We start from the raw sequence: 25,892 nt of genomic DNA, 5'->3' as shown, positions 1-25,892 counted from the left end.
AAAGGAAGAAAAAAAGTATATCTTTGATGGTCACATGGAAATGAGAAATCACTCAAAACAAAAACATTTTACAACCTCATGTACCCTAAAATGACACCTGCCGGACTGTTCAGCATCCCGTCTACAACTGAGTAGATCAATAGATCCTCACTCTTCTGCTGTACAGCAAGCTAAACACACCTCAAATAAAAGGTTGAAGGAGTTGGCCTTTGAATTCATTACTGGAAGCAATGTGAAACGGTGAAAACTATTGAATAAGACAGTCAACTAGAAGGGCACTCTGAGAGCACAGACCTCCGCCAAGGCCGTTTCCATAAGTGAAAAATAATGCATGTATCCGCTAGGGGTGTAAGAAAATACTGCTACACTTGAGTATTGCGTTATGATTTTTTTACGATACTTTATCAATTCTCCAAAACATTTTTAACCTCTTAAAAATTGGCCGCTATTCTGTCTGTCAAAGGTTGTAGTGGGCCCAGTTTTAAAGCTAGAGTGAAGATACTGGTACCATATGACACTAGAAAACCTAAGGAATCCATTGGTACCAACCATGTCTACATTTTATCCACGAGTCTCCCCTTTACAGAAATGCCCACTTTATGATAATCACATGCAGTTTGGGGCAAGTCATAGTCAAGTCAGCACACTGACACACTGACAGCTGTTGTTGCCTGTTGGGCTGCAGTTTGCCATTTTATGATCTGAGCATATTTTTTAAGCTAAATGCAGTACCTGTGAGGGTTTCTGGACAATATTTGTCATTATTTTGTTTTGTTAATTGATTTCCAATAATAAATATATACATATATTTGCATAAAGCAGCATTTTTGCCCACTCCCATATTGATAAGTGTATTAAATACTTGACAAATACTTGACAGCCCTAAAAAAAAAATCACAATATATCACTTTGCTTACAGTATCACAATATATCACAATGTATTGAATCGATACCTATCGAATCGCCAGATTCCTGCCAAAACACCTCTCTAGTATCCACCCTGGGATTTGGATCGGTTTCAAAACTTAATGGGTTCTTCCTTCAGGTTCTGGTTCAGGTGATTTTATTTGTACCCGTAGGTAGATTTGTTTTGCAGCAAAAATAGAGGATGAAATCCGTTTTGACAATAAGGTAGAGCACAGACAAGAGACAAACATACCAAAATCATGACAAAGAGCACTCAAAGGCTTACTGGGATCAGGACCCAGCCCATGTTACACCCTTTGAACAACTTTCATGAAAATCAGGCCAGTAGTTTTTCTGTACTCCTGCTGACAAACAGACAAACAAAACCAAAAAAATAACCTCCTTGGCGGGGGTAATTCTAGTGATAGTAAATCAGAAAAGCACCAGATACCATGATCAAGACCAAAGGTATAGTAGAACATAAATGAATAACTGGATCACTTTGTCCTGCTGGTGAACACACTGCAGTTCTGAGAGCCAATCAACATCAAGCAGAGGGCCATACAATGAAAGGGAGAATTCCACCAGGGTCAGTGTGTGTGTGTGTGTGTGTGTGTGTGTGTGTGTGTGTGTGTGTGTGTGTGTGTGTGTGTGTGTGTGTGTGTGGCCAAAGAGTAGCATTCCAACCCATCACCACAGATTATGTAAGTGCACATCCAACGCTGTCCTCCATTTCTCACTGTTTAGTGTTCCGTCATGGACACACACACACACACACACACACACACACACACACACACACACACACACACACACACACACACACACACACACACACAGCCTGTTAGAAAATACTGCAGTTGGTGTTGGAGTCAGGGTTCTCCTGAGTGGTGGTCTGTGGTACTGGTGATGACACCAGGTCAGTGGTTCTCAAACTGACGGGAGCACGGAGACATTTCCAGAGCAAGTAAAGTGGAAAACATTGAGAATGTAACATGGCTGGTTTCTCCGTCAAGCGGTTAACGTAATGGCTTTTTGTCTTTCAGACTTGACAAGATATTTACGGAAAGAGCTGAAAGCTGTTTGTGTAATAACTTGCACTTGGTCCACAGAGGGAGCGGCATCGCTGTGGTATCACTGAGATGAAAGTTTTAATGATATGAAGCAGGATGATGGATTTTTTTTCAGTGAACACTTTATTAGAAACACTTGTAAAATCGAATCCAGTCCAATACAACAGCCCTGCCATAACTATTATCTCTATGTAGCTCATAATGTTCGATTTTAGGTGATTGGCCAAGCGTCAACCTCCGGGTCTGAAGAGTGAAGCCAATGCGGAAGTACTCTTCTGGTTGCAAAAAGAAGTCTGATTGTATAGAAAATGACTCTACTTCTCACTTGATTTATTACCTCAGTAAACATTGTAAACATGAGTTTATGGTCTCAATCGCTAGTTTCAAGTCTTCTTCAATACCGGTCCGGTCTGGGAGTTGTCCGTGTTTCCGTCTTACAACTTTAAACTTTTCACAGTGTGTTTTCAGTTCATGAAAGTTAATTAATACATTTAAATAATAAACATCTTATTCAAATTTTGGTTGTACTTAGCTCCACCCTCTCGTGTCACTTCTGGTTGCAAAAAACCAAGATGGCGATGGCCGAAATGCTGAACTCGATGTCTCAAAAACGGCAGTCCACAAACCAATGGGTGACGTCACAGTGACTATGTCCACTTCTTATATACAGTCTATGAGATAGCTTTAAATACTATGATACAAATGAGCAAAAATCCACCATAGGAGTCAAAGTTGACTTGCTTCCTTTGGTTTTTACTTCCACAGGCCTTTTCTTTTTTAATCAAAAGAAGCAGATGTTTTCTAACACAGTCAGACAAGCAGGAGAGTTTCAAGTTCATCGTCTATGAACAAAATCAAAAAGACATGTGGGCCTGAAATCACTCCAACTACTTCAGAACTACTTTCAATACATATATGTATCCCTTAAAGCGTGAGGAAAACTGTAGGCTCAAAACTCAGACAATTATTATCCCAAATACAAATCAGAAAAATGAAAACAATAAGAGTAACAAAGCCCGTTAATATTAGCTTTTTTTGTTTCACATTATGAGTCAATTTTTTTGACAGAACTAAGGCTCAGTACGTTTTATCAACGTGGATCTTATTTCTCTGTAAATCTGACACTCCATTCAGTATTCATTCATTCATACAGATATTTACAGTGTACTCCACCTGTGGACATACAGGCAAAACAACTCAAACCATTTTAAAATTGTACAATCTTTCATAAAAACCTGTCTTAGAACATGTAAAAGCACATTTTCTTTTGCATTTCTGAGTAGCCTAATGTATTCAGCGGGGGCACTGACTGAGACTTCGCCAAGGGCACCAAAACATCCGGGACCGTCACTGTGAACACTGCAGGGTTCTGTTGGTTTGATATCCGTTTGTACCTCAGAGCCTCTGTGGTGTCTGTGAGTCTCTGTAGCTCCCTCAGGAACTAAACCCCGGAACTAAATCAGGAACTAGCGTCAGGACTCATTAACTCTTCATTAAATAGACTCAATAAACAAGAGATAAACTCAGGGACCGAACGTCGCTTTTAGCACATTCATGTTTGTGGTAAATTAGACCGATAGAGGATTAATAAATGTTGTTTTTATTGGGTGCCACAAGACAACAGCAGAGTTATTGTGATATTTACTGTTGTTTCCTGTCAAAGTACTTAAAAAGCTTTCTGGAAATTTGAAAATTTGCCTTGAGGAGCCTAATTCCTAATTTGTGTCTTTGTCTGTTAACCTCTACCCTCCTCTGATATTTTCTGTTCTGTGTTCTGATTTGTTTTAATACTCCTCATATCAGGTTTCACACTATGCTTTATCAGTGTGTGTGTGTGTGTGTGTGTGTGTGTGTGTGTGTGTGTGTGTGTGTGTGTGTGTGTGTGTGTGTTTGTGTTATCTCAAACAGACCAGGACAACAAATGCCCCCTCTCTGTGTTCACTAATTATCCGTCTGTTCATCGACCAGAAGTCGAGTCATTATTACAATGAGACAACAGAGAAATAAAATGAAATAAACTGCCCACAGACCTCCGCACATTACGGTTTGTTGTACGTTATTACACAAATAGTTGGTGAAGTCATTGTGATGGAGCGTGCTAATTATAGACAATGAGATTGCTTAATTATACAGGCACTAAGAAGGGGGAGTGTCGAGTATTTCATTAAAACAGAGCAAATAGGTGCATAATTCTACATGAATGATTTGGATTCCCAATTAAAGCAACAGAATTGGTTAGCTTACTGTTAATGGGAATAACGGTGGTGCCGTGTAAATAATAATAATTAAACACAAAGCTTAATAACTGCCATTTATCTCATGTCGTATGAGGTTAATATTACAGTTTTCTGGCTGCTCTTCAATCTGTGATTTGTTTTCCCTTTTTTAGATGAAAACTATTTTCGCTCTTCACTTTTCTCACTTTATAAAACATAAACATAAACTGAAGCAAGCCCAGTCTTCCAAATGTCAAGATATAAACTCAGGGTGAATACAAACTATCACAATGTTTATGACATAAATGAGTGACCAATAGAGTACTTGTAAAAAAAAAAAAAAAAACAGTGGTGGAATGTAACTAAGTACATTTACTCAAGTACTGTACAAGTATTTCCATTTTATGCTACTTTATACTTCTACTCCATGACAAATATTGTACTTTCTACATTTATTGTGACAGCTTTAGTTACGTTGTATATTCAGATTATTAATACAAAATATAAATCAAGTAATAAATTATTATTATAATTAAGCCGCCAGGAAGTATATAAAGTAATACAATTAGTTCCACCTTTACCAGCTGCAACATTAAAGTGCTGTACACATTAATTAATCAATAATTATAATCCACTAATACAATATATGTTATTCTGAAATGGTGCTTTTGGTTAGTACATACGTATATTTTATTATTATTATTATATTATATAATATTGTATTGCTACTTTACTTGATTAAAATACTTCAACCACCACTGGCGTATTGTGGTCTGAACTCTGAATCTCTTTTCTTGTAAGACAAAAAAAGCTAAAATACTGGCAACATTTGTCAAAACATGTCCATTGCTGTATATATTTGTCCATTTGTCAGCAGTGGAAGACAATATGTGTAAGAGGCAGGAAGGTTACTATGAACCAGAGATGTGCAGGTATCCTAGTTTTACTACAGTATCTACCGGGCTGAAACACTGATGAAAACAATACATCAACCATTTCCATTACCGTCATTATTGCTGTTTCACTGTGGACACAACACAGTGCCTCTGCCTCCATTAGCAGTCGTATTTTGATTAGCCACAACAGACCGCCTTTTAACCAGTCAAACAAAGAGACATCAGTCACTGCAGGACCGGCGAATCAGCCTCCTGGTCTGTCGAGCGCCAGCTACTCTGACCATGACTATGACCATTGCTAAGCTAATAATATTAATTATTTATTAATAAAACTAAAACTATATGATTAATTGGGGCGGCTGCGGCTCAGAGATAGAGCGGGTCGTCCACCAATCGTACAGCCATCCGTGTATGAATGTGTGTGTCAATGGGTGAATGCTGACATGTAATGTAAAGCGCTTAGAGTGGTCGGAAAACTAGGAAGGCGCTATATAAATGCAAGTCTATTTACTAGACAAGGAAGCTGTATTTATGTAGCCCATTTCAAACAGAGAGGCAATTCAAAGTGATTTACATAGGCAAACACAATTGACATTCAAAAACAATAAGCAATAAAAAACAGAGTGAAATCAATTTAGACGGAATAAAAAAGCATTTTGAGATTTAAAACGTTTGATCAAATTAAATTAAAAAGTAATAGATTGGAGAAATACAGTTAGAGTGCAGTAATAAGTTGTAGTAGTTAGTCGACCTAATGAAGCGTGGCTAGTTTATGGGTGCTGAGTCGTAACGTTAAGTGAGAGAGGGCATGCATTTTACATGACTGACAATGACATGACATGACATGACATGACATCATTCCTCACGGGTCAGCATTAAACTCTGGCTGTGGTACTTGTTAGTGGTAATGTGGAGATGGTGTGGAGATGCCGGGTGAGTGGTGCTAGTGGCTTGTAAGAGCTCAATGGAACTGTGCAGCGGTCCATTGCTATTATGTTGTTATGTTGGGCCTTTTAACTATTAATAGCCAGCAGAAAACACTTACTACAAAGTCATTATAGACAGTCTTATAGATAAGTGGATCATAAACTCTGCACACTGAGATTCAATTCATGAACTTTACCTGATGAACTGAGTACAAGTGTGCAGGGTTTTCTGGTTCTTTAACAGCTATGAACACCCAAAACAAATCAGAATAGATAGAACTTCAAAGAATTTAAGAAAATTAGATATTGAACCGTGTCCTAACTGAATGTGACGCGAGCAAAATGAGCTTGATTACATTGTTTTCTGTTGGAGTGTCCTAACTGGCCGCAAGCAATGCAGCGCGACGTTTTGAGCCGAACTTTTGTTGGACGCCCTGTTCCTATTTTTCCTGACGCTTGCGTTGAGAATGCCGAACAATGGATGAGGAACAGCTGATTAGTTTAGATAAAATGAGCCGCCAGGGCCGCCAACAGTAGGAGAAAACTGAGTCAATTGACCTGGATGTAGATAAGGATATTAACTTGATTATTGTCACTTTGAGCACAAGCACTGACGCCCGCAGTTATATACTGTATGTAGTTTCCACCACAGAAAAATGATTACGAGCTACCTGGTGTCAAGAAAGCTTGTGTGTGTTTTTTTTTAATCTAGCTCAATAGAAAAAAAAGAGAGAAAGTAGCCCTACAAAATCGGGTGCATTAAAGGACCAGGAAGGTAAGAAAAGCATCCTGTGCTCCTCTTGCATCTTACTTCTTCTACCTGTTTAGATTATTTCGTTCAGTATTGTGGAATACACAATGTGGACGGGAGCAGCAGATAAGGGTATTTTAGCCACCTAAAAAAGAGTAAGCTATATTTAGAATATTTTCACAGCTTCACCTCGCCATCAGACAGCCCTCTCCGACGGTGGACTGAAGCTATTGTATCGCTGTCTTCAAAACCACCAGACTCCATTCACAAAAACTGTAATTTTACGTCGCAAAACAGGGAAGTTGCTGATCTACCGCTGCATCGATCGGTTAATTTCTTTGCGTAATTGTGTGACTTTCGGATCCAAACTAGGGTGGCGTCCACAACAGTACATTGCTTGGCTTCCATGTGGGTACTCCAAACTGGGAGCTGCTGACCGCAATCTAAGGTACTGTATGTAATGTAATACACTGACCATAAGGTATATATACTGTACATGTAGCAGCGTCATCATGCAAAAACCTATGTCAGGTCACATAGGAAAACATGTTTAGAAGGGCTTAAGAAAATAGCATTATGACGCCAAATCATAGGTACTTTGACAAAAATTGTAATGTTCTGATTTGAATACATAAGGAACACCACTGGGAAGCTACAGAATGATATAAAAACCTAAAAAAAAAATAATAATGGACCGGCCCTTTAAACTGCATTTAAGGTCATTACTCTCTTAAACTTGAAACAACCAACCTGCTTTAGTTTATAGCGTATTTGATGGTTGTTCATTTACAGTCCAACAAAGCTTCAGTATACAACTCACTGTATTTTAGTACTAGTAACAGCATTTCATCATTGTGATAATGCCATTTACCGTGATATTTTGGGTCGCAATAATCGTAGCATGAAAACGTGATCTCTATCGTGGGAAGAGTAGAAGAAGAGGGGAATTATGAAAGAAAGAACTATGCAATTTTGGGTGGAGTTACACAAACATAACACACCTTTATAGTTTGTTAACTCCACCACCATCACCGCCACACCCACTTTAGTCCAAAGGTGAGCATTCCTACCTTTAGACCTTAATGGTACACACACAGATAACACACACACACCTTTTCATGCCTCTCATGTGACTCAGAGTGTATGTGGCTGTTATGCTTTAACAAGCAAGTGTTTGGTTAACGCAGACTAATACACACACGCTCGACTAGCTCTGCCACACTGTTACTTCGCACTTTGCTTGACATGTCGCGTTAGATATTAGATATATTGTTTGTTCGAGAGAGAGAAGGGAAATGATTTGCAAAGGCACGACACAACACGGAGAGAGAGAGACAGCTGATCTTCATCTCATACTGAACTCGCTGCTTCCTGTTTTAATCGTTTTTCCATCAATCAATTTTCAATCCCTAAACTCTCTTCCTGTCAGAGTCTGGGTTTGTAATCCTGTAAACACTTACGCTGATGGCGATGTTATCGAGCTGTGCTACAGTCACACAGATCAGGGCCCTGTTTTTCAAATGTGGCTTAACTAATTCAGGATAACATGCTGTTAAATATTCCTGTTTATTCTCATCCAGCTAATTTGGTTCTTTGAAAGCAGTTTGAGGGTTGATTTGTTTATCCTGGATTAAGTGATGTTGGATTACAGTGCACTCTTATTTTGAAATAAAGGCAAAGCGAGTAAAGACTTGAAACCATGACCAGCATTCATTTGATTGGCTGATTGCTGATCATGTGATTGCAGTTACATGAGGTAGGTGTTGGGAACCCTTCTAGCATCTCAAACTATATTTTGTTGTTTGTTTTATCATGTACACTACCATGTATGGATATGTTTGATGACACGAGACGGAAAAATCCTACACACTGGCACCTTAAAGTGGCAGTAGCCAGTATATTTTTGGCATCATTTGGCAAAAATTCCATAATAACCTTTCAGCATATTGTAAATCAAGTGTAGAAAACTAGACTTCTGCACCTCCTCATGGCTCTGTTTTCAGGCTTTAGAAAGTCTATCCCTTGATGGGAGTCTTCTTCAGCTTTAATGCACAGCTGGCATTGAACATGTTTTTGAAAGGCTAAACGCCAACAAATATGGATTGAAGTAGAATAGTTCACTAGATAAAAACATGTTGTGACTTTTGGAAATGATAATATTTATATTTTCAATAAACTTTGACTTTTTGACTTTACAATTCTCAGGAGTTATTGGAAATGTTTGGATGACACAAGTTGAAAACGATCCTACGCAGCCATCATTAGAATCTAATTCTACAAACTTCTTCAAACTATTCAGCACAGCCCTATTTCATATTCCGTTTACTGATTAGGAGGGCACTCCATTTACTATTTGTTGCTGTCCATTGATGAAGGATGCTGAATTAATGTTACCATGGTGGCACATTGTGAAGGGCTTCCAAAACATCCGTAGCCCGAGGGCCTAAAGTAATAATGTGGCCTATTACCGGTATTAAGCTGGATGTTGTTGTTTTTCAGGCCTGTTGACTGGTCTTTGAAATGCGTGCTAATCACAGTTTTATGGTGTGTTGTATCGGTAACCCAAAAAAAACATGAATTAATCTCTTTATCTCTCTCTTGCTCCCTCGCTCGCTCGCCGAGTAGACTGTAGAAAGTCCTCTTTGCAAATAGATGTTATTCAGTATGAAGGGTTTGTTTAGTACCTGGAGAACAAAACACTGTACGATGGTTCAGCCAGACTGACAACTGAAAGGGCAGGAAGAGACAAAGATCCCTCTGAGCATCAGTTCAATAAGAATCAGCATCAAAACGTGTGCAGATTTAAATGGGAACAGGTTCCTGTTTCAGTCTCAAGTGCACAATAATGCAGCCTATAAATGGCTGGAATTAACAGGCAACACGTTGCTTTAGCAAAGCTCTTCTTCCATAGAAATAGAAGGTTAGTCTAGGGTTAGCACTATTGGAATATCAGCTGAACATACTATGGTCTGACAATCACAGTTTAAAACTATAACTTATTATACATATGATATATATCCCTATGTAAAACACCTGGGTCATGACCCAGCTAACTGTCAATAAGCCTGCACTTCTTCAGGATTGGGTTTAAGGACTTGTTGCCCTGACAACAGTTCCAGATGAATTTCAAGCCAGCTTCAAAACCCCCCAAAATCATGTCAAATCATCAACAATCGAATCTGGATAACTCGGTTATCCACGTATGGAGAACACGGCCCAGGGCCAACATAGCTGCAGTCAACAGTTTCATCACCAATACTCATAATATAGTACAATGGTTCCCAACCCTTTTCTTTAAGGAACCCCTTTTCTATCATTGAGTAAACTGACCACTCCTGACTAAGTGATATATTTTATAGATATTTCATATTATATTCAATGCATGACAATAACAGTACAGAATAACTGATAAACTGTACAATTAACCCAAATAGTTGACGCAATAACTGCAGGAAGTTTGTGTAAAATGAGCAGTTTGGATGAATTTTGAGCAGATTATTTCCTGTGAATATTGCATCAATACAGTTCTCTGTATTGTGTATTGTTTTAATAAGTTGTCTTACACCCCTTAAAATCAAGAATGCCTTGCAACCCCATGTGAAGCATTGGCAACCCCTACCAGTGATATAGTAGATCACATGTAACCAAAACTAAAAATATACTTTCAACAAAAGCTGAGCCCTTTTCCTTGTCTCTTTATCTTCTGAATGAGCTGAAATGCTCAAATGAAAGAAGTAGAAGCAGAGACAGGTGAGTACAGACAGCACAGGTGCAGATGATGATGGGAGGTTCTCCACAATGTTGACTATCATCACAACTACATAAAAGCAGTTGGCTCTCCATGAAAACCAGTTCTGATTGGTCTGATCGGACTGTCGCAGTGTCAGACCGCAGCCCTCCCCCACTGAGTTTACTAAGTGGAGATTTACACATCAATACATTAAAACAGGATGAGATAGAGATAATTGATTATCATTTGTTTACACCTACCAACTGACAGAACCAGCTTTCCAATAGATTGAAACAGGAAGAGTTGATTACGGTCAACAAATCTAACCAACCACTTGATCAAAATGCTGTTTGGTAATCATGTAGAGATATATATTTCATAAAAATATATATACAACACACCTACAATTACAAAATATCATGGCTTAAAATGTAAACTACTGTATATGACCAAATACACTTTGGTTAGGTGGTATTTTTTAACATTTCCGTCTAACTCTAAACTAGCTACATGAATAATACTAACGCTGAAACACACATTTTTATCTGCACATGTATGCAAATGAATAAAACTAACTCATGCCTACATTTAAAAGAACTTGTCAGGTAAGTTTGATATACCATTTGACCAATAAAACCCCTGTTATTTTTGGATGTTATGTTACAGCTCACGATGCAGTGGCTTCCTGCTTACATAGCTGATTGCTTTCATTTGGGCGGTGCTGTAGAAGTTTCCGAGCAACCGATTTAACCATTATTAAAGTCTTTACTGGCTGAGACATTTAAATGAATCACTAGTTTGAGACCAGCTAGTAAGGAACGTAAATACAGAATGTGATTCTGTGTAACTCTGTGGTTCTGAAGTGAAGTGGAACGACGCTGCAGACTGGGTTAGTGCCACGTGATGAGCACTTTGAGATTTCACTTTTCCACACATGCCACAGAGAGAAAGACTCAATGTGAACCTGTATTGAGTTAGACAGAAAGTGATGTCAGGACTTTGGCTGTATCTATATATAGAGGAAGCATCTATGCAGCCATAAGGGAAGCAGAGTGTGTGTGTGCGCGAGAGACACAGTGTCTGCTCTTTGTCCATCTTATCTGTTTGTTATTGACTCCAGATGAAATTATGATGCAGCCACCATGTTGCCAGCCACTCAACTTATATGTGTGTGAGACACAATAAGCCTGTGAGTGTGTGTGTGTGTGTGTGTGTGTGTGTTTTCAGAAAATGGCCAATAAAAAGGCCAAGTAGAATTGATTAATGTGTGTGGGGGTGAACCAGCAGAGGGGACGGTGTGTAATCCTGGACCTGGTGTGTCTGGCTTCGTCTGTGCTGCTTTTCTTTCGTCACAGGAGTTCTAATTTATACTGAAATGATTCAAAATCATTTGTGTCGTTTAAACATTTCACATTTTGTTATAAAACAAAACCCACAGGCATCCTGTCTCACGCTGAGTTCATATCATGCAGAGATGGAAAGACTCCCATGTTTATGACTTGTGGATGTTTATCGTCATTGGATTTTCCTTCCATACTCTCTGATATGAATGTGGAGCAGAGGCTGGCGGAAAAGTCGAGGAAGAAGAAGAGATTTATTTCTATTGTTTTGGTGTTTCAGCTTGGATATGAAACCTTTTGAAAAACACCTGAAAACATGAAAATGTGCGCTCGTCATTTCACATGTAAACAGTTTTCAAAAATAATCCGCCTCAGCGAGGACATGATGTGTGTTTTGGCAGAGCGCACGGCGCGCTTGTCAGGATTACATTCGGTTAAACTAAACAAAACCCAAGAAGCAGAATGACTCACACTGACTAACACCGCATCCACCATGTTGTTATTATTAGGGAATCAGATGTATATTAACACAGCAGGCTGAGTAAAATGTTTACATGCTAGATGCTTCATTTAAAGGAACAGTGTGTAGGATTTCAGGGGATCTATCAGCAGAAAAGGAATATAATATTCATAACTATGTTTTCATTAGTGTATAGCAGTATAGTATCACCTGAAATTAAGAATCATTGTGTTTTCATTAGCTTAGATTGAGCCCTTCATATCTACATAGGGAGCGGGTCCTCTTCGCAGAGTCCAGCCATGTTGCTCCGCCAAGTTTCTACAGTAGCCAAGAACGGACAGACCAAACATTGACTCTAGAGAGAGCATTTCACGTTTTTGGGGTTACCTGAAGGCCACCGTAGTTATCCGACACGCCTGCAAAGCTGCGGTAACATGAGCCACAGAGTGCAAAACTGTGTTACCGCCAGCCGCCGTCTGACTTCCGTTTCTCCTAAGGTAGTGTTATTATGGTAATGATGATCTCTGAGTGAGGCGAACAGCGTTATCCCGGTTTTGCACTCGGCGACCCACGTTATCGTCATCTTGGAAAATGAGGAATGAGCTGAGTGGTACTCAGCTGGTTGCAATCTGCAACCACACCACTAGATGCCACTAAATCATACACACTGTATCTTTAAACATTTTAAAAAGGCTTTTTGCTTTTGTTTAAGGGCCAAAATCCTCACGAGTACAGTATCAGTCGGCTGCTATCAATAATCCAATATTAAAAACTAATCAAACACCGGAGAACATCTTACAGTAGAGACTGGGGTTACCATCTCCCCCCATATACAACCACCAGTTATCATGTGACTGAAGCTCCACACTTGATAGGTTGTGGGATGTGGTCAAAAGCTCTGGAAAAAGCTATTAAGTGGGCCATGAGGGAAGTTTTCTTTATGTAAAAAAGTTCTAATTTGTTGTAGCTTGTTCATTCAGAAGCGTATATTACACCTTTTCAGTTATAGCTTTAAAATCTTTTGACATTGAATTATTATTTAATGGAGGTGTGAAACTTTCTGTTTGCAGATTTTTATGGTTTTCAGTGAACTTATTGACCAAAATAATTGTATTAATAATATTTTGACATGATAATCGTAGCTCAAAATTGTAAAAAAAAAAATTACAGTTCTGCTTTTGAAAAATTGTCTTGCAATCTAGCAAAAAAAGAAAGGGGTTGCATTTTACTTTGGAAGGTATATGTGTGACAGTGGTTAGCTAGCAGTTTTCTACTGGTGTATTGCGGCCACAACCAGAGGGGGACAGGAAATAGTGTGGCTAGAGTTGTAAATATAAACTGTGTGAGCCCCTATGGCTAGCCGGCTAACAACAGCATTCCTCAAAGTTGTAAATTATACAGCCTCTTATCAAACACTTCTCTGTCATTGAACTCAGCCTCCCTCTCGCTCTGCTGCTGGGATTATTTCATCATGCAGCTATAAAACTAGAACATGAACAGACAACATTCCCTGAATGAGAGGCCAGACACACCTCCTGCCTCCAACTGGGTGGACGTTGGACACGTCACGATTTCACATGTCAGTGATTGAACTCTGAAGGGTTAACATTCAAGAGTATTTTTGACCTGAATTCAGCCTCTCAGACAGTCCCACTCACCAACTTTAAAAGCACAGCCACTGATATATTTCTGTTTTGACACTGCATAAATGTTAAAAAATACACTTGACTAAGGAAACACACGACCGGTTTCAGTTCATGAAAGAGATTCTTCATTATCTTCCATCAGACCGTGCCCTCTGTTGAGCTGCTGCTATCCTCCCTCCTCTTCCTCCTCTCTGCTCTCTGCCTCTGCAGACACACCTGCTCTGCATACTAAAGCAGCAGCCTGCACCTCCCTCCTCCACACACACACACAGTCCCACTATGCAAACTCGCCGCTGGCCACACCCTCCACACAGAGGGAACTTTTTTTCTTGTTGCACCCAGCAACAGATCACACACACACACACACACACACACACACACACACACACACACACACACACACACACACACACACACACACACACACACACAATCCCATTGAATCATGTCACAGTGACTTCACACAGACATTTCTACATGCAGGGCACGTCAAACAGCCGACAGTGTGAGTGTGTTCGGTCTAGACGACGGTGTGTGTGTGGAAGACTGAGAGAGTGTCGCAGCATGCCAGACAGAGTAACAAGAGAGCGAGAGAGGCCAGGAATGCAGGAGACCACACCCATATCTGCAGTCATGTGACCGGGGTGGAAAAAGGAAATCCCCACACTGCAGAGAGACTGAGAGGCAGGGGTCTGGACTCAGTGTGGAGCATCACACACAGTCACACACCAACACACACACACACTGCTCTTTGTCTCGGTTCAGTTTGTGTCAATGATGCTCATTGTATGGACAATTACCGAGGATCATCTTACAATTCTGCACATGACCCACACACACTCGTATCTAAAAATGATGCACAATCAGATCTCAGTTTACCCAGCCAGTTAAACTCGGAGAAGACCTTGCACAAGAAAAAAATATGGATTTTAAAATGTCACCATCCAAAAATTGCCGTTTATTCCAAAGAAGAGGAGCTCGATGAGTCTCTAAAGATTTTTTATTAAAAGTAATAAATGCAAGATTGGGAGCATTTCTATTGCCTCCACACAGCTCTCAACATGGCGACAACTGATCTGGTGGGGTCGTGTCTAAAAGGTAACCCGCAAATTGCGAAACTGTAACTACTGAATGATGCACTACAAGCATGCCCGGCCGGCCCAGCAATGTAAACAAAGCACAGAGAAGCTCTGATTACAACACACACAGAGGGAGAGTGACTTCATTCTCTGCTCAGGTAGACATTACTCCTCTATATCTTTACATAGCTAATAGCTGTTTTCTGTTATATTAATGCTTTGGATATCATATAGAGCACCTTTAACTGTAGGAAGAGCCAATGCAAAGACATCAGGACAGGTGTCATATGACCAAGCTTCTTAGACCTTGTTAGGATGTTTTTAACCAAATAAAGACCTCTTGTTGATGTCATGGGAAGGTCAGAGAAAAGTGCACTGCAGCGATTAATTATTGATGCTATGATAACATGTAGAAGTTATCCGCCTGTATTGGATATAATGGGATTGATCTAGGATACGTTACATAAATGAAAAATGGGAGTGGGTTCAACATTGCTTCAGGCGTGAGCTCATCTCGATGATAAATCAATGACGGCAGCTTCTCTCTGCATTCTGATTGGTCAAAAGGCTGAACAGTACTGGAGTCAGACTGGCTGAACGGGGCTGAGCTACTGTCAGTGTTTGCTCAAGGTTCAACCGGTGTCTTAACGATCAATGTTTCATCAAACGCTCTCACTGGGATACTTGATACAGACGAGGAACGAAGAAAGTGAGATCATACACAGCTGTATGAAAAGAAAATTACTTTCCACCTGACGTTTGCAAACATACACTGAAGGATATACGAAGACTTGTTTAAGTGCAAGTACAAAGTGTGAGAACAAATAAAAGCAGAGGTTTGTACATATGGATGTGCATGCACAAGGTTTTATCTTAAAGACCTTACTTTTGCATAAACAGATATCTCCAATTTTATTCCTTTTACTAAATCATGATTTTTGTGTGCATTCCAGGGAATATCAATCAAACTGGTGTTGGTATATTCATTTTAAAAATGTATTTTATCCGTTTTTGCAAATGCAGTTAGACATGATCAGTCTAACTCGTAGTGAGATGAACTTCAAGGGTTCAAACCTATGGAGGATAAATCAATCAATAAATAAATGACTCGATAAATAAATAAATATGTCATTAAATGTCGCAAAAAATAATATTAAAAATAAATGTAGCCATTAATTAAATGATAAAATGTGATAAATAAATAGATACAAAATAAATACATAAATAAATAGATACAAAATAAATACATAATATACATTATTAATTAATAAAGAATAAATACAAAATAAATAAAGAATTTAAAAATTAATAAAGAATAAACACCAAATTAAATAAATTATTTAAAAATGAATACAAATAAATGCATTAATAAATAAAAGGGACAATTACACAGAATAGTAAATAAACAAGGGAATTAATACAAAGATAAATAAATAAAGATGCATAATAAAACAAAAATATAAATTTATGTCACATTTTACCAATTAATTAATGGCTACATTTATGTTTATTATTATTTTTGCTCCATTTAATGACATATTTATTAATTAATTTATCAAGTCATTTATTTTTGATTTTGGCACGTTCCGTCCTCCATACCCATAAACCTTTCAATGTTTTCTGTGAAAGTATTTTGGTGTTTTTGCATTCTGAGCACAGCAAGCTGAGAAAATCCCAACTGAACTATCAACTAAAACAATGGTCAGTTTAATATTACGACGACAACAAACATAGCGTTTGGAGGAACATTAATGCGGCGCTTTGAGCTACAGGAAAGGTAGCAGATCTGCCAGCGACACACTATCAGCTTTCTTAATAGATTAGGCGGTGTGGACTGATAAACCTGTAGAAACACAACTGACAGACGAGTGACAGGTATCTAAAAACACTCCTGAAATAAACCGTGTGCGTTGATCATCATAGTTGTGTGAAAACACAATCACACTAACACACTACACAGAATCTTTGGTTTCATGAAGAAAGCTCATTCCTGGGATTCCTGTATGACTGGCTGGATGACTGGACAGTTTAGACAACCTGAGGCCTCACTGTCTATTGTACTGCTTTGAGAGAGAGAGAGAGAGAGAGAGAGAGAGAGAGAGAGAGAGAGAGAGAGAGTGTGTGTGTGTGTGCATCTGATTATGTTTCAGTAGCACATAGAGATAAAGCTGAACTGTCCTCTGTCTCTAGTCCTTCCCTCTCTGCAGCAGAGCATCAAACTACAACAAGCTCAGTGGCCAAAATACTGTAGCTTCTTGTTCCTGTTACCAACCACATTTGACATATCTTTACACACCAAGTTATTTCTTCTTAACAGGTTAAAATCTGGAATCTTCTAACGTTAAAACATGTTAATCAATTATATTATGTTATTACAATGATACTTTCCCCATCTAAGTGGCAGCAATGGTCCATGTTAAGTCATTTTAGTCATTTACTCATGTTCACGAAGGTCTGCATGGACCGTCCACATGTAGCCATAACTTCATGACCATACGGGCTGAACACGCCAACAGACATTGGTGAATAAGGGGCCGTACACATGTCACGTCTAAAAACGCGTGGAAAACGCAAGCCGTGCTGCTTTTTTTTCCTTTCCAATATGTTTGTGGGGTTGCACTCTTGTTGCGCCTGCCCACAACCAACCAGCGTGCTGCAATGACGATGATGATGAAGTTGCGGTAATTTAGCAGTAAGCCTCACTGACTAAACTGAACACAATAATCCGTAAATCCCTCACAGTAGCTTTACTGCTCGATTTCCCTGTGTCAGTTTGGCTCACCTTTCAACTGGATGTTGTGATCTCCTCGGCCAGAAAAGGGTGAAGCAAGTAAAATAGTTTGTGGGACCGATTGTAAAGCTCTGGATAGTCCTGCACTAATATTATTAACTTCTCCTCCATATACTGTGAATGGTTGTTCCTCGTCACATGACATGCTGTGCGTGCTGCAGCATTCCAAAAGTTGAACTATTTTTATCTTGGGGCGCACACCATCGCGCACTGACAAATAGGCGCTTGGGAGCGCCCTCGTGCCGCCGCGACATGGCTCTCGCGTTTGAGTGCACCTGTTGCAGGTCTACATTGACAACAATGGATTTGAGCGTGCAAAAGACGCGGCATATGTACCGTCTCTAACACATTCGCCTATGCTGATAATCGATGCAGAATGTCTGCGTGGGATTATATCCAGTCCTTGATGTTTCCAATGCCATTGGCTGGCACTACAGGTGAAAATATTTTTTGTGTGTGAACGCCAGTTGACGATGATTCTCTGCATCAGATGAAGTGAGTAGAAAGGCTGAGAGACAAAGAGGTGGAGGGAGAGACACTGCTGATGAACTCACAAGGACACAGGAGACGGCAGCACAGAGGACACATCCTTCATGTCCTTTGAGAAACCATAGAATGGCACCGGGGAGAAGACGGATCTGAACCAAGCAAAGCAGCAACATCTGGAGAGCGTCCAGAGATTTAATAATCCTGTTTACAGCCTGAAGCTCATTCTGTTCTTCTCTGCAGCAGAGTCCTGATCCACACTGATCATAAGCCAAATACACTGAAACGGACCTGCGGCAGCCTCTTTGTGTGTGTCTGTGGAGGGGGACACATCAGACACTGGTGGTACACAGTCCCTAGGTGTGAATGCGCATGAGGACCAGTCAGATAAAAGCCTCCATTATTACAGCAGATGAAGGAAAACACAGATTTTAGAGCACTGTCCCTTTAATGTTTGTGCTTTTCATGACACTATTGTGTCCAGTAGGGTTTTTCTATAGTAGGGGAGGTAGTCACGCTGCAGTCCAGCCAAGTAGTTTATCTCAATAACATGATGAAGGCGTGTTAGTCACAAACCACAGAAAGGGCTTGTTGCCTGCAGTCCTTTCCAGCTCACTGTGGCTGCTACTGTTTCTACTATTCCTTCCTGCAATATTTAAAACTCACCCACTGACCAAATAGTAGGGATGGGAAAAAAGGATTACTGAATTGATTTTTTTAATGCCAGAATCGATATATTTGCTTCATTTGCGTCTATGTGGAGCTAGAAGGAAGTTAACACTTTTCTTGTTGTAGTCTGAGTAACGTGACGACATATCCGTTCCGTATCCGTCAACCAAAACAAACCGCAGCAAGCCGAAACTAGAAAGTAGAAAACGGCAGAGGGTCCGCGTGGATACGACCTGCACCCTCACATTTTAAATCCAAAGTGGTTAACACTACACATACAGTAAAGTATGGAGACACTTTGGGTTTCACACATTGCAGGAAAAGCAAAGCTAGACATCATGGCTAAAGCTGCATGCTAACTCTGTCATGGACAGGAAACGTTATCGTATTGCGGTAACGTGCGGTTAAGCCAGTCGCCACTCTCATTTCCATGGTCAAATCGGCTACAACTGTAGAGCACCCATATACTGACATTTATGTTAAATGCATTCAAACGGCCCCGATGGAGCTGACCATGGATGTATAAAGAGAACGGAGCTGACGGGAGAGCTAGCAACGGACTTGACGAAGTTAACCAAAGTATACACGTGTGACTACGTCCGGTTTTCAAAATAAGGTGTTAACAAAGGGAACTGTATATACAAAATACATATATATGGAAATAAGATTGATTGACTTATATTCACCAGAAGTATAAACATTACATGTCCCTTATAAATTAAAAAGAAAATACCACTAATTTATGCAGGAAATGTCTTCATTCTTTGATTTTTAGGTTGAGGGAAAAAATATAATGAATAATTCCTGACAGTGACTGATATATCTGACTTCAGGACATCTCTGACTACATACATGCTGAAAATCAAACATTATTACTGTATCAATTTAGATATACTATAATAAGTCCATATAGTCCCTAGAAGTGTATGGTTCAACCTTTTCCCATGGTCTAGTGTTAAAAAAGTTATAATATCAAATTGCAATACTTCGAATCAGCACCCAAATATTGTGATAGTATCGAATCGGGAGATACAGATTGATTGACAGATTGATTAGAGCAAAATAAAAACAGCTAACATGTCCGACTGAAGAATGAGGGGAAAGGAACAGACATTCAATGCAAAAAATGTGGGTAAAAAAACTTTTATTATTGAAATGCCATCTCGAGCACAAACAGTTTGTAATTGGAGCATTTGTTTTGAATGACTGTGACTGATGAGTCAGCAGGTCTCAGGTGTTTTCAAGTCCGACCTCACCATCAGAGGACCCTGTTTACTGTAAACGCTTCTCAACTTTGCACCAACAATACACCCGATACGTGGGAACATTAGAGCCATTCACTGCAACCAGCCCAACCCTAAATGAGGGTATTTCTCTGTGAAAGTTGGTAAAATGATGAGTGTGCTGGACTTGAGATAAAATCCTCCACATGTTCACTGATAGACGGCGACATGGTTTGTATTGAATCTGTTCATGTGTGTGTGCGTTTGTGTTCATGGTCAATGGTAAACACTGCTGAAAGACACGGCTGAGCAACATACCGAGTCTAAATATCACTGGTGCACTATGTGGACATCCCTGCTCACATACTTTCCCCATGTCATTTTCACAGCAACCATTTAAAGACAGGGTTGGTAATCTTGAGAAACTAGCAAGAATATGCTACATTTTTAAAACGATCCAACCGAAAAACGGAGCGCAGTGTTGCCAACTCTGTATTTGATAAGCCACGCCCAGTTTTGAGCAGTCCAATCAAGTCCTTCTCATAACTACACACCGCCCACAGATTCTGTTTCACTCAGATAAACTTCACATGAAACGAAGATAAAGATATGCCAACTGCCGTTTCACTATCACTTTAATACTGTAGCAGGAAATGAAATGTGCTTCCAACTACAGTTTGTGTTTAACCCTTTTTCAACATGACGTTGCCCCCGTGCACAAAGCCAGGTCCATTAATAAATGGTCTTCGCTGTTTGGTGTTGAAGAACTTGACTGGTCTGCCCAGAGCCCTGATCTCAACCCCATCCAGCACTTTTGAGATGAACTGGAACGCCGACTGTAAGCGAGATCTTATCTCCCAACACTAAAGCTCTTGTGGCTGAAAGAAGACAGATTCCAAAATCTATAGATAAGAAGATCTTCCCAGAAGAGTGGAGGCTGTTAAAGCAGCAGATTATGAATGTTCATTCATCATTATATGGATGCAATGTTCATGTGTCCACTCAGTTTTGAGATTTGAGATTTTGAGGAATTTAATCTACTCAACTAAAAATGATTTTAACTATTAAGTTTTTAACAAAAAGGAAGTAGCGGCAGGCCACTCCTCTCCAGGTTCATCTGTCCTTCACTCTGTTTGAACGGGAACCGTCAGAGTCAAACTACTTAGCATGAATTTATGCATATATTGATGTTCCTCCTCCTATTCCCTGTTTGACCTGCGTGCTCTTTGAAGGGGAACTCCTTTGAAGTGCGTCAGCGTCTGTGCAGCGAGGACCCTCCCAATGAGCTCCGACAGCTAACGAGCTCCGCAGGGCTGCGAGGGCGGGGCGTCCCGGCTTTAATAAGGCCCAGGTGAAAGTACCTGCAGCTGGGGTCGGAGGCAGCTGACCTCCTCTGGGCTGCATACTAATAGGTGGAGCCCGCCCGCCCCCCCCCCCCACCTCCTCGAACTAAAAAACCCTCCGAGGCTTCAATCAAACACTGATCATCATTTCTTTTAAGTCTGAATTTCCACTGACTCTTCTTTGTCTTCCATATAATGTTAGCACAGAGCTTAAGGAGGAAATGAAACGCAGGTCTGAGCTGTTTGTTAGGCAGAGCTGCAGGGGAAATAATAGAAGCAGCAGAGGAGGGAAGTTTGGCTTCAGTGAATGCAAATACGGAGATTAATGGCAACTAAGTGTTGGATAAAAATGGAACTGTTAGCCTGCGAGACATGCTAGCTCTCACAGTTTATGTTTGAACCCTACCCACTTTTTTTTTTTGCCAGGAGAAAACAGACAGACTTGCATTTTGGGAACTGCTACACTACGAGGCATGGCCTGTTGCAATTACACACCAAGATTTTTTTACCAATCTAATCAGTTATAATCTAATATATGTTATAAGCAAATCTAATCAGTTCATTCTCCAAGTGGACGTTTGTGCCAAATTTGAAGGAATTCGCTCAAGTTGTTCCTTGGATATCTCACAATGCTCACAATGACCTTGACCTCTAACCACCAAAATCTAATCAGTTCATCTTTGAGTGTACATTTGTGCCAAATTTGAAGAAATTCCCTCCAGGCATTCCTGAGGTATCGCGTTCACGAGAATAGACCGGACGTACGTACGGATGGACAGACGGACAACCTGAAAAACATAATTTCTTCGGCTCCGGCTGTTGCGGGAGCAGAGGGATAATAAAAACTGACTGAACTGATTAGATTGTGGTATTCAAAGATCAAGGTCACTGTGACCTCACAAAACACATTTTTGGCCATAACTCAAGAATTAATTTGCTAATTATGACAATTTCACATAAAATGTCTCACAGGATAAAATGATGAAGTGAGGACATTTTGGACAGGCATGGATGTAAACTGAAGAGGCAAACAACAACGATTCTAGTGTGGAGCTGGCATGGCTCTGCTGTCTAACCTTTCAGGCTGTTAGCTGCAGTCGGTAGTGATGCTGAGTGTGAGCAGAGAGCAGACTCAGGTTTCAGGGCTGTTTGTGTGCACATACGGTAGGCTGTGTAATAAATCACAGATTATAAAAGGGAGGGACTGAACGTGAGAGTGATGGCAGGGTGTGGAACATGAAACAAAGCAAAAGGAGGAAGGAAAAGAAGCTGACTGTCTGCTCGGCATTTCCCTCGATAAGCAGCTGCTGATTTAGAAAAGGAAGCTGCTGACTGCAGTACAGTGGGTGTGGGGGCTTCTGGTTGTTGAATATGTTTAGGGGATGTGATCAGGCTAATACAGGGCTGCTCTTCAAAGACTGAGATAAGCTGCTTCCTACAGCTCATTATGAACCCCTACAGTTTGACCTGCACTGCATGTTACATGTGAAGCAGCTCAATGAGTCAGAAATGAGCTAACTTACATATTCATTCATTCATTCATTTATTCAGGTACCGTATGCTATTGTAAAGATTCAAGCTGCTTCTACTCACTGTATTTAAATTTCCCCATTTCAAACATGTTGACCCAAAACAGTTCTATTTAAATAGTAGTTTAATGTTTCAGAGCTCACAGCCTCTCAAACAGCATGCAACAAAGACACTTTATTGTCAAAGGTGCTAAAAGCAAGATTGGGAGCATTTCTATTGTCTCCACATGGCTCTGAACATGGCAACAGCTGAGCCGCGGTGGCTCGCAGCTAATGGTAAACAGTGAAAACAACAAAAACGGTGCTGACAGAGTAAACAGTGTTAACCTGGGGGGGAACCGGAGGGTGGGTGGTATGCTTCTGCAAGACGCCATCAGCTGTAACCGCCGTATGAGAGCAGTGCTGAGCAGCGACCGTGAACTAGCCAGTGGGGCACGCCCACATGCACGAACATGCCCTAAAAGGCATGCGCGGCCGGCCCGGCTACGTCAACTAGAATCACCGCCTCGTGGTTGTATGCTTTCGCCAACCAGTCAACTTGCAGTTTACATTTGTGTTTGTTCAAAATGTGATGACTTCATCATTTTATCCTGTTGGACATTTGTTATAACAATTGGTAAATGAATTCTTGAGTTATGGCCAAAAGGGTGTTTTGTGAGGTCACAGTGACCTTTGACCACCAATATAATCACTTAATCCTTGAGTCCAAGTTGACATTTGTGCCAAATTTGAAGAAATTCCCTCCGGTTGTTCCTGAGATATCACAGTCACGAGAATGGGTCGAACAGACGGACGGACAGACAACCCGAAAACATGTATGTACATAAGCACGGTCAACCCAAAAACAATGCCTCCGTGCGGAGGCATAACAAAGCTAGGAGAAGATCTGATTACAACACACACAGAGTGACTTCATTCTCTGCTCAGGTAGACATTACTCCTCTATATCTTTACATAGCTAATAGTTGTTTGATTCTATATAAGGGCTGTCAAAGTTAACACGATAACACGTTAACGCAAATTTGTTTTAACACTTTTCATTTCTTTAACGCATTAACATAACTTGCAATTTTTAGGTTGTAGCGGGCTCAGTTTTAAAACTGACACACTGACAGCTGTTGTTGCCTGTTGGTCTTAAGTTTGCCATGTTAATATTTGAGCATATTTTTTATGCTAAATGCAGTACCTGTGAGGGTTTCTGGACAATATCTGTCATTGTTTTGTGTTGTTAATTGATTTCCAATAATAAATATATACATACATTTGCCTAAAGCAGCATATTTGCCCACTCCCATGTTGATAAGAGTATTAAAAACTTGACAAATCTCAATTTAAGGTACCTTTTGAACAGATGAAAAATGTGAGATTAATTTGCGATTAATCATGGACAATCATGCGTTTTTTATCGCAATTAAATATTTTAATTGATTGACAGCCCTATGCTACATCAATGTTCTGGATATCATATAGAGTACCTTTAAGGGCAACAGACACCATTAACATATGATGCATTTTTAAACATTCACCGCTATGTTTAACTAAAAAAGTCTCAACTCAAGGTCCACTTACTAGCTTTTTCCACGGCTTTCATGAAAGGTTTGGAAATGATCCCCCCTCCCAAACAGAAACATGAACATGATGTCACACTGAACAATTAAAACTAAAGAGAAACTAAATGGACATTCAGTCTGATAATGAGGATATTGATACCCCTCATTAGACTGAACCAGAAACCATATTTGATAATGACCAATTTAACAAAATGCTAATAGAGATATTCCATTCACAGGTGTTCAGAGGTTACCTGTAGACGTGCAGCTGAACTTGAATCAATTCCAAAGTGACAATTCAGATAAGCAAATGAAGCCTTTCCTGGTGACACCTGATACCTGTTGTACTGGAATGTCACAAACCGTGTGTGGCTTTTACAGCCAGAGGTCACCTGACACGGTGACAAGTGGAAACACTGATATCTGACGTAGAGACAAAGTGAAACGTGAAGTTGACACACTTTGTCCTGCACTTCTCAAACCCTCACATGATCCTGACTTCTCTGATATCCGTAACATGTTGAGGAAGTTTTGTCACTTTGTGCCGTCTTGTCAGGATGTTAGCAGTCCTGCGCTGTCATATTTTTAGCTTCTTCTTCTTATTCTTCTTCTTCTACATTTACCTCATGAGGAAAATGCTGCCATGTCCCACTCGGTGTGCCCTGCTTATCAACGAGCTGCAGACAGCCGCTGTTATCTAACGTGTTGGAGACACTCTCCATGTCTCACACACACACACACACTCGTGTTAAACATATTTGATGTTCTTAAAAGAGAAACTGTTCTCGTGTTAGTGATGTAAAGTCATTTTCATAGTCTGTTCTCATGTTCTGTCTCAATTCAAAGTCCACATTTAGAGAGGAACGCTCCAAATGCCAACACACACCGTGATCTCTCTTCTTCTCTAAACTTTATTGACACAAATCATTCATCAGCCAACAGCCCACTGCTACTAAACAGCCAAATGAAATCCTCACTGCTGTCGGTCACTTGTTGTTGGTGAGTGTCTCAACAGCAACACTCAACACCGCCAACCTTTTAAAAGCAGCTACACCTGTACAGTGTTTCCTACATCCGTATTAAATCAGAGAGATAGCGCCTCGCTGGAAATAAAGAACTCCTCCAGTAACATTAATAGGAGTTATTAGACTTTTTGTCAGGGAAAATGAGCAGAGGTGTTACACAGCAAAGGCTACGTATTTCATGAGCGAGTTGCACTGTCAAGTCAAATGTGTGAAGAAAAACTGACCAGTTTCCTGCAGGAAACATGGAAGTGAG

The 25,892-nt window shown here is 40.1% G+C and overlaps 1 protein-coding gene across 2 annotated transcripts in view; it reads right to left on the bottom strand.

The window, feature by feature from the left end:
* The window catches only part of LOC141769520 (plasma membrane calcium-transporting ATPase 1-like), a 112,826-nt gene that overhangs the window by 67,219 nt on the left and 19,715 nt on the right, over window positions 1-25,892 (bottom strand). The gene's annotated exons all lie outside the window — the stretch shown is intronic.

This window comes from Sebastes fasciatus, chromosome 1, assembly GCF_043250625.1.
Source record: "Sebastes fasciatus isolate fSebFas1 chromosome 1, fSebFas1.pri, whole genome shotgun sequence".
Classification (NCBI taxonomy): domain Eukaryota; kingdom Metazoa; phylum Chordata; class Actinopteri; order Perciformes; family Sebastidae; genus Sebastes; species Sebastes fasciatus.
The sequence above is the reverse complement of the archived record's forward strand: the minus strand, read 5'-3'. Positions and strand labels throughout refer to the sequence as shown.